The sequence below is a fragment of the Chrysochloris asiatica genome, unplaced genomic scaffold (genome assembly GCF_000296735.1).
Source record: "Chrysochloris asiatica unplaced genomic scaffold, ChrAsi1.0 scaffold00101, whole genome shotgun sequence".
Taxonomy (NCBI): Eukaryota; Metazoa; Chordata; class Mammalia; order Afrosoricida; family Chrysochloridae; genus Chrysochloris; species Chrysochloris asiatica.
The window spans coordinates 4,383,717-4,393,055 of record NW_006408619.1 but is presented as its reverse complement, the minus strand read 5'-3'; the positions used below and the strand labels follow the sequence as shown (position 1 = coordinate 4,393,055).

General features: G+C 42.6%; 1 protein-coding gene and 1 pseudogene across 1 annotated transcript in view; both read right to left on the bottom strand.

The window, feature by feature from the left end:
- LOC102818791 (cytosolic carboxypeptidase 4-like) overlaps positions 1–9,339 on the bottom strand; it is a 1,058,651-nt gene that overhangs the window by 876,618 nt on the left and 172,694 nt on the right. The gene's annotated exons all lie outside the window — the stretch shown is intronic.
- The window catches only part of LOC102814606, a 16,767-nt pseudogene continuing 10,351 nt past the window's right edge, over positions 2,924–9,339 (bottom strand).

Sequence of the window (9,339 nt, the reverse complement as noted above, 5' to 3'; positions counted from 1 at the left end):
TCCCTGTATTCCAAAGCCCTGTTATTCCAAGGTTGTGCATACATCATAATTTACCTAAGTCCCACTTAACCCATGTGAACCTGCCTAAGTGTTCTCCCATCCGCCGTGTTCTTCTAATCCCCTCCCTCTTCTTGTGTATTGCCAGCCCCTCCTCCCAGCATACAAGCTTTTCTGTGTCTATTCTGTACCTTGTGCTCTATCTTCCCCTCCCTCCTCTCCTTCCATCCCATACATCCTGGTGATCAACAGTTATATATATAGTTATTTTTTTCCCCTTTGGGTGAGTTCTTTTTTTCATTTTTTTACAATAATGGTCTTATGCAGTATTTCTGCTTTTCTGACCGACTAATTTCACTCAGCAAAATGTCCTCAAGGTTCATCCATGTTATGCGGTGGTTTGCAGCTTCCTTGTTATTCTTCAAGGTAGTATAATATTCCATTGTGTGTATGTACCACAGTTTGTTTATCCATTCTTTAATTGATGGGCATTTAGGCTGTCTCCATCTTTTTGGTATTAAAAATAGTGCTGCTATGATCATTGGTGTGCATATACCTACTCGTGTTATGGCTTGTATTTCTTATAGGTAAATACCAAGTAGAGGAATTGCTGGATCATAAGGTATTTCTATTTCCAACCTTCTGAGGAAGCACCATATTGCTTTCCAGAGTGGTTGGACCATTTTAAAATCCGACCAACAATGTAGGAGGATCCCAGTCTTTCTGCATCCTCACCAGCATTTATTGTCCTACATTTTTTATCTTTGCTGTCATTGCTTTTTTTGCATCTTTCTGATGAGCAGCCCAGCCCTTAACCATAACAACAATTGTTGTTATTGTTAAGTGCCATCGAATTGGTTCTAACCCATAGCAACCCTGTATAGGGTTTCCAAGGAGCAACTGGTGAGCCTGAACCTCCGACCTTGCAGCTCAAATGACTTTACAGTCTGATGTATTAGCCCACAATGCCACACATGGACTCCACAATACCACTGTTGTTGTTAAGTGCCATTGAGTCGGTTCCAACCCAAAGTGACCCTGTATCGGGTTTCCAAGGAGTAGTTAGTGAGAGCTTGAACCACCGACCTTGCAATTCAAACGGTTTTGTAGTCGGTGTATTAACCCACAGCACCAAACCAGGAAACAATACCAAATGTTTTTGTTGTTAAATACCATGGAGTTGGTTCTGACTCATATGACCCTGCACAGGGTTTCCAAGGCTACAAATCTTTACAGGAGTAGAAAGCCTCATCTTTCTCCCTCAGAATGGCTGATAGTTTCAAACTGCCAACCTTGAGGTTAGCAGCCCGATTCATAACCATTAGGCTACCAGAGCTCCTTGTAACACCAATAGGAAGCTCTACATTCCTTAGACCAATGAACCACACAAGGTCTAAATGGCAGCATACACCCAGGGATACAGCCCAACAGACAGAAAGGAAGAGGAGACAAGGGTAAGCAAGAGTAGGATTGCCAGTGCATTGTGGGAATTGTAATCAGCCACAAAACAGAATGTGTATGAATTGTTTGAACCAAAAATCAACTTTCTCTGTAAACTTTCACCCAAAGCACACACATACACAACGCCAAGTTATCAAACACACTATGGAACACAGCTGTTGGTAGAACCAACTGTCTACCTCCTCAACACCATGATTTACTTTTTAGTAAAATGTTTCTGATTGAGACCTTCCATGAGACTTTATTTTGTGGGATAAGTGTGTGATTCCCCAATTTTGTCAAGATGCAGTTTAAATTCTCTTTCAGGAGACACTAAGGGAAGAAAAATTCAAGAGACCTCCCTAACAGTCCCCATAAGCTACTTTCAGATGAAGCTCCCAGGGCCAGAAGGTAGGTGAGCAAACATGTACCAGTTCAGAGCTCTGTGGTACATGTGTGATCATCTCCGTCCCTGTGGTCTTGGTGTGTTACAGGAATTCTGGTAGGGTAGTGCTTAGGAATCAGGCTACTAACCTCGGGGTCAGCAGTTCGAAACTAGTAGCTTTTCCTCAGGAGAAGGATGAGGTTTTCTGCTCCTGTAAAGATTTACAACCTCGGAAACACTGTGCAGGGTCACTATGAGTGGGAACCAACGTCTCAGCACACAACAACATCCAGTCCTGGTAAGGTGCTGCGGGTTAATGCACCAGACGGTACAGCCGTTTGAACTGCAAGGTTGGCAGTTCAAGCCCACCAGCGGCTCCTCAGAAACCCTATACAAGGTCACTATGGGTCGGAACCGACTCGACGACACTTAACAACAACATCCAGATGATTAAGAGCTAGAAATGTAGCTCTGACCTCTCGCTTACATTTCCCCATTTATCAAAGGTGGGGCCGTTCACTCTAGTTTATAAGACAATCCTTAGTTCTGGCAGGTTGTGCACAAAGGAGACTCCGTAAACTGAAATCGGATAAACAAGATTTCCGCTCCAAGTCAGATTTCTCCCTAAGTCACTGTAAGTACTCATGAGTGTAAGAAAAACATGGAAAACTCAATGTTTTCTTCCAGAGGAACTTCCTCATAATATTAATACGACTCTTATTTCTACCTGTTTGTCAAATTCTGAACTGTCAGGCTTGACAGAGACCCACTGTGATTTTCCATCCATTTGTGCAGTTGATTTTTGTTTTGTTTTTTACCTTTTTACAGCATTTCATTCTGTCACAACCCTGACTGAGAGTGATGAACTTTAGTTATCTAGTGATGTGTTAGTGGAAAGTTTAAATCACCTTCATTATCTCTTTTAAGAATTTTTTTTTTTTTTTTTGACAAAGGAGCCCTATCTAGTCTAATTTAATAAACTTAGTCAATTCAAGTTATTACTGGTATTTAGCTTCCCAGCTTCATGATTACAAAAGGCAGAGATGGGGTGTAAATGGCCAGACGGTAATTTAGTTTTTAGTTCATTCTCCTTTGATTTGTTTACAAAGGAATATTTGCATGTTTCCTCCATGGCCTTTGCACCTTCTTGCTGGCCAAGACATTGGGATCACTGCAGATTCCGCAGGAGTGGAAGAAGGTTGGATGATGTCATCAACAAACCCTCTCATGGCTTCAGGAAAAGAGTTGGCAAATTTCTCACTATACTCTGAGCAGCCTCCACTTTCTCATGCCCTTTGAAGATGATCTCCACAGCATCCTTTGCTCCCATGACTGCAATCTCTGCTGTGTGCCAGGCGTAATTGGTATCACCACAAAGGTGACATAATAGGCACCTCCATAGGCCTTCCTGGGGATGACTGTGACCTTGGTGACAGTTGCCTCAGCAAATGTGTACAGCAGCTTGGCGCCATGTCGCATGATGCCCCATACTACTGGGCTGTGCCAGGCAGAATTCCTGGGACACCAACAAAAGTGATGAGTGGAGTGTTGAACACAGCCCAGAACTGGACAAAATGACCTCCTTTCACAAATGAATTAATATCTAGGCATCCTGGGGCCACTTTGGGTTGGTTGCCAACAATTCCAACAGTCCTTACGTTCATTCTTGCAAAACCATGAATGATGTTCTTAGCATAATTGGGCATGATCTCAAAAAACTCTTACTCATCAACAATAGTGTGTATGATGACCTCCATGTTATAGGATTTGGTGGACTCCATAGGGACAATTGTGTCAAGCTCAGAAACCAGATGGTCACTGGAATTGTGGCATTCATGGATGGGAGCGGGGTCCTGATTGCTGACAGGCAGATAGTTTAAGAACTCTCACAGACTACACAGAGCATTAGCATCATTTTCAAAAGCTCTGTGGGCCACGCATGACATGGTGGTGTGGGTCTTGGTACCACCAAGCTCTTCCTGGGTAACATTCTCATTGGTAGCCGACTTCACAACATCAGCGCCAGTGATGAACAGTTAGGAAGTGTCCTTTACCATGAATGTGAAGTCTGTTAGTGCTGGGGAGTAGACGGCCCCACCAGCACACTGGCCCATGATCTGAGAAATCTGTGAGATGACTCCAGATGCTGAGACATTCCTCAGAAAGAAGTCTGCACAGCCAGCCAAGGCTCCACCCCTTCCTGGATCCGTGGTCTTCCATAATCATTCGGTCCAATCACTGGAGTCCCTATCGCCAAGGTCTGGTCCATAACTTTGCAGATCTTCTGGTCGTGTACTCCTGATAGACTCCCTTCAAACACTGTAAAATCCTGACTGAAGACATAAACCAATCTTCCATTGATTCGGCTGCGTCCAGTGACCACACTGTCTTCAGGAAACTTACTCTTATCAGCAGCCACTCCAAAATCTGCACATCTGTGTTCCACAAACAAGCGGCTCTCAACAAAGCTGCCAGGGTCCAGCCAGAGACTGATGCATTCTCTGGCTGTTAACTTTCCCCACTTAGGCTGTGAGTCTATAAGGCACTGACCCGCTCCCAGTAGCGCGGCTTGTTGCTTGTTCTCATGCACTCCTTAAGGTAAATGGGATGACTACAAACACTTAGGCCTGGGCAACTGGCATAGGTGGTCTCCTGAGTTCCCTCACTAGAACACGCTGTTTTGTTCCAGCTGCCGCCACCCGCATTGCCTCTGCCTTCATGTTTGTTATGTAGGTGTGCCCCCACCCCCTAAATTTCTCATTTGTATCAAAAATATTTCTCTCCCTGGCTGGTCCTGGCCACGAAGCACTAAAATTCTTCACTGCCTAAACGATGTTTCAGCCTACCCAATACCAGATGTTTAGAAGCAAATTGTGGGTTAAGTATGAGGTATTAAAGGAAAGTTTCACCTGCTGAAAAGATGCCAAGGTTACAAATGCCTCTGTGGGCAGAAAAAGGTTAATGGCTTCTGTTTGTCATCTGATTTAAGGGAATAGTACTAATAATGTATTATCTTATAACCTTCATCTACTAGGTTTTTTTGGAGGGTGAAAAATAAATCCTTAAATTGAGAGAAAAACCCCTTATCACATCCCAAAGATTTTATTCATGATTTCCTGTTAATCCGCAACAAACTACAATGTTTACTAACATTGGAAATTGCTAAACTCCTTCTCCCTCCCCAACCCTATACAAGTCAATCTTTCTCTGAGAATGACTTGGGGAGCATTGCAGAAGTCATTAAGTATTCAAAGCACTGCAAGAGGGGATTCATCAAACTGAGGGTGAATGAACAATCGGGGAGCGAGTCAAGAAATAAAATGGGGGTCACTGGGATCACTGGATTAGAGATGTTCTCGAAGAATTGAGATGAAAACTGCTTCTCCAAGTGGCAGCAAACAGATAGTAGAAAATGTGGTTTTTTCTAAATTCTGTTTTGGATGAGCTCAGGGTTTAGAGGTGAGAAGGGGTCCTAGGTCCCCCAACCCTGTTGGAAAAGAACAACTCTACTTTAGTCTACTTACACAGAGGCTTCCTCCACCTCAGATTTTCTTAAGAGGGAAATCCCTGCTAATTAATTTGTAATTTCCTGAGTACATTGTTGTTAAGTGCCTTAGAGTCAGTTCGAACTCATAGAGACCCTATATAGAGCTTCTGAGGCATGACTAGGGAGTTTGAATCTCTGATCTTGTGGCTAAAAGTCCAGTGCTTATACTACAGCACCACCCCAGGGCTAATTGTTGTTGTGAAGTGCCATCAAGTCTATTCTATTCTAACTCATAGTGACCCTGTATAGGGTTTCCAAGGAACAGCTGGTGAGTTCGAACCTCCGAACTTGGGGTTCAAAGTGACCTTCAGGTCCAGTGCATTATCCCACAGCCACGGGCCGTCTAAAGCCCATGAAATCAGTCTGGTCCTGGCAAGGCAACCGCAGTTCCAACCACCACATTATTAAGTGCCTTCGTGTGGTTCTCAAATAATGGAGATCGTGCATCATCTCACAGCACCACACCAGGACTAATTGTTGTTGTTGTGAATTGTTGTGAAGTGCCATCTAATCGATTCAGACCCATAGTGACCCAGTATAGGGTTTCCAAGGAGCAGCTGGGGAGGTCAAACCTCAGACCTTGCAGTTCAAACGGCTTTGCAGTTTGGCGCATTAGCTCATCGCGCCACACCAAGACTAATTGAGGTATCGTAAATTGCTTTGAGAATGGGGGTAGGGTGGACAGAGAGGAATTTTTGAGACCCTTTCATTTCAACACCTCATCCCTACTCCAACTCTACCTTATAATCATCCCTGGCACTGCTTTCTCAATGATTCCTTGTTCCATAAGCCCCTCTCTGAGACCTCCAGCTAGAGGTCTTCTCTGCCCAGTTTTTCTTTAGAAAAACCACAAACAATGAGGATATACCCTTGCCCTCACTTGCAATTCACCCTTTTACATTCTACTGTTTCTACCATGTTCTCTGGGTTATAATCTGCCAGAACCTTACTTGTAACTAATTTTCAGTCTGGAACATGACCTAATGACATTCTTATTTTTGCCACAGGTATTTATTAACTGAGATTCCAATGTTTTTTCTTAGTACAGATCACATTACTCCAGACATTGGCACTCAGTTAAACAAAAAAAAAAACAAACTGAGAATATGCCAAGCTATCAATAGTACTTTGGAGGAATAATGATGATTATCACTACTTTTCAGTATAAAGAAGTAAAAGGAGACATGAGTTAGCACAGTGTCTTCAATGATGGGCTCAAACATAACAATGATTGTGAGGATGCTGTAGAATTGGGCAGCATTGTGTTCTAGTGTACACTGGGTCCTGAGTTGGAACAAAACTAGTGATCCCTTTTAGCAACATGTATTTTTATAGTTTATATTTCCCACATATTGTACAGTGACCTTTGATCCCAACTGAAAAAAAAAAAAAAAGGTTACTCTTTATAGGATTTAAAAACTATTGCTCGATGGTGTGTTGATTTTGTTGAGTGTCATCGAGTTGATTCCAACTCATAGCGACCCTGTTTCCAAGGGGCAGGTGGTAGATCTGAACAACTAACCCTGCAGTTCAAATTACTCATGGAGCCAGGGCTTATCCTACAGTGCCGCCACACCAGGACTCCCACACCACATTTAGATGCTTGTGTGAAAGGTAAAAATATCTCTCAAGTGTCAAAGTGATCCACTCCCCTTATAGTCTTACTCTAAGCCCTTCAAAAGTGAATTTATATGCACACCAATGTTCATAGCAGCACTGTTTACAATAGCAAAAAGATGGAGACAGCCTAAGTGCCCACATACACACAATCGAATATTATGCTACCTTGAAGAACAACAAGGAAGCTGCAAGCCACCACATAACATGGATGAACCTTGAGGACATTATGTTGAGTGAAATTACTCAGTCAGAAAAGGAGAAATACTGCATAGGACCACTACTGTAAAAGACTAAGAAAAGGGGGGTTCTTTGTTGGTAAATGGGATGTGGGGGTGTAGTGATGGGAGGGAGAGGAAGGTAGAGCAGAGGGTAGCAAAGAGACACAGGATAGTCCAGTGCTAGGGGGGGCGGCAATACATAAGAAGGGAGTGGGGAATGGAAAAACAAGGTGGATGGGAAAACCATTAGGCAGGTTTGCATGGGCTAAGTGGAACAGAGGTAAATAATGATGGATGTACAATATTGGAACAACAGGGATTGAGACATGCTTAGAATGAGAAAAGGGGAAAATAATGTTAAGATGCTTGGCTGTCTTTTGAATCTTGGTTTCCCCAGCATACCAACCAACTACAACAGCAACAAGGATGTGGTTATATCTATTTCTCATCTTGCCATATCTAGAAACTTCATCACACCGTTTTGAATGGAAACATGGCCTAAAGCTGAGGAGATATGAAAACCATTAACAGAGCATTTAATAGTCCCAGTACTAGGAATGAGGGACACCAGTAAGTAGACTTCTGGAACCTTCATCACCACACTTGTAGGCCCTTCCTTACCTGGTCACTTCTGATCAATGGACAGACTCTTCAGTACCTCTCTGCTGTGGTTGTGTAGTCCCTGAAGTTGACCAGGGCTGAGTGACCCTGAGCAAGTTACTTCAGACCTCTATGATTCAGTCTTTATATGAAAAGCAAAACTATGACTAATGCCCCATCATGTCATAGTTCAGAGAATTCAGTGTGGTAATACATAAGAGGGGCTTCAAAAAGTTTGTGGAAATATCCCATTCTCTTTTCCTTCCCTTTCTTTTCACTAACATTTTGAAGTCTACTCATGCAAAGTAGATACTTCAAAGCTTAGCATATAATAAGCACTTGATATCTGTTGTCTATTATTAAGGTTATCATCAACAACAAATTGGTAAGTGCTCCAGAAATGAATGTATTTCTCTGGCAACCTCAAGGCAAAGTAGGAGCTTCAGGGTCATCTAGCTGTTGATTTGAATTTTGACTTTCCATTTACTATCTGGGTAACCTTGGTTGAACTACTTAGCTGTTCTGGACTATATTTCTATTACTAAAATATTAAGGCAGTGTAAGAAATAAAGAAACCATCTACCTGACAAGTCGATTATAAAGCCTGCACCAAGCAGAACACCCTATAGTTGCTGTTAGGTATTCTCAAGGCATTTTGTTTTAAGTGTTTTATTGTGAATTATGTGATAGTTTACATGGGAGACCACTAGCTTTACACTCATCCTATCGTATATCATTTCATTGCCATTGTTACAATCCCCTCCATGCATCATCAAATAACGAAAGGGTATATCCCGCAAACCTGCCCTTCAGACCTTTTCCCTCCCTGAGTCCCGAATCCTCAGCCACTCCACCTCTCCACATCATCGTCTTTGCCTCCATTTCTGGCATCACTGCTTCTCTGGTTAGGGTCCCACACTCCACTCATCTCCCTTCGTGGTCCCAGGGACCTCCGCTCCTGGACTGCAAAGTCAACCACACCCCTCCTTTTGTTACAAAACATCCATCTTTACATTACAAACCCTCTCAGTTATTCCTGATAGCAATTATTCACTATTGTACCACAAGAGACCTATCCCCATCATATTTCATCAACCCTGCCCAGTCAAGCCAATTTTGAGTCATAGAGACCACAAGTGCAGACTAAACCTGCCCCATAGGGTTTTCTAGGATGTAATCTTTACAAATGAAGGTCATCAAGTCTTTCTCCTGCAAAGCTGTTGCATGGGTTCAAACTACCAAACCTCTGGTTAGTAGCTGAACACTTAACCTCTGCACCATCAGGGTTCCTAGCATACAGCATATCTTAATAACAGACTGTGGAACAGACCATCAATTACTGATATGCAAATTCAAACTGAAGCTGAAGAAAATGAAAACAAGTCCACAAGAGCCAAAATATTACCTTAAATTTATCCCACCTGAATTTAGAAATCATCTGAAGAACAGATTTGAAACATTAAACACTAAAGACCGAAGACCAGAAGAGTTGTGGGATGACATCAAGAACATCATACGTGAAGAGAGCAAAA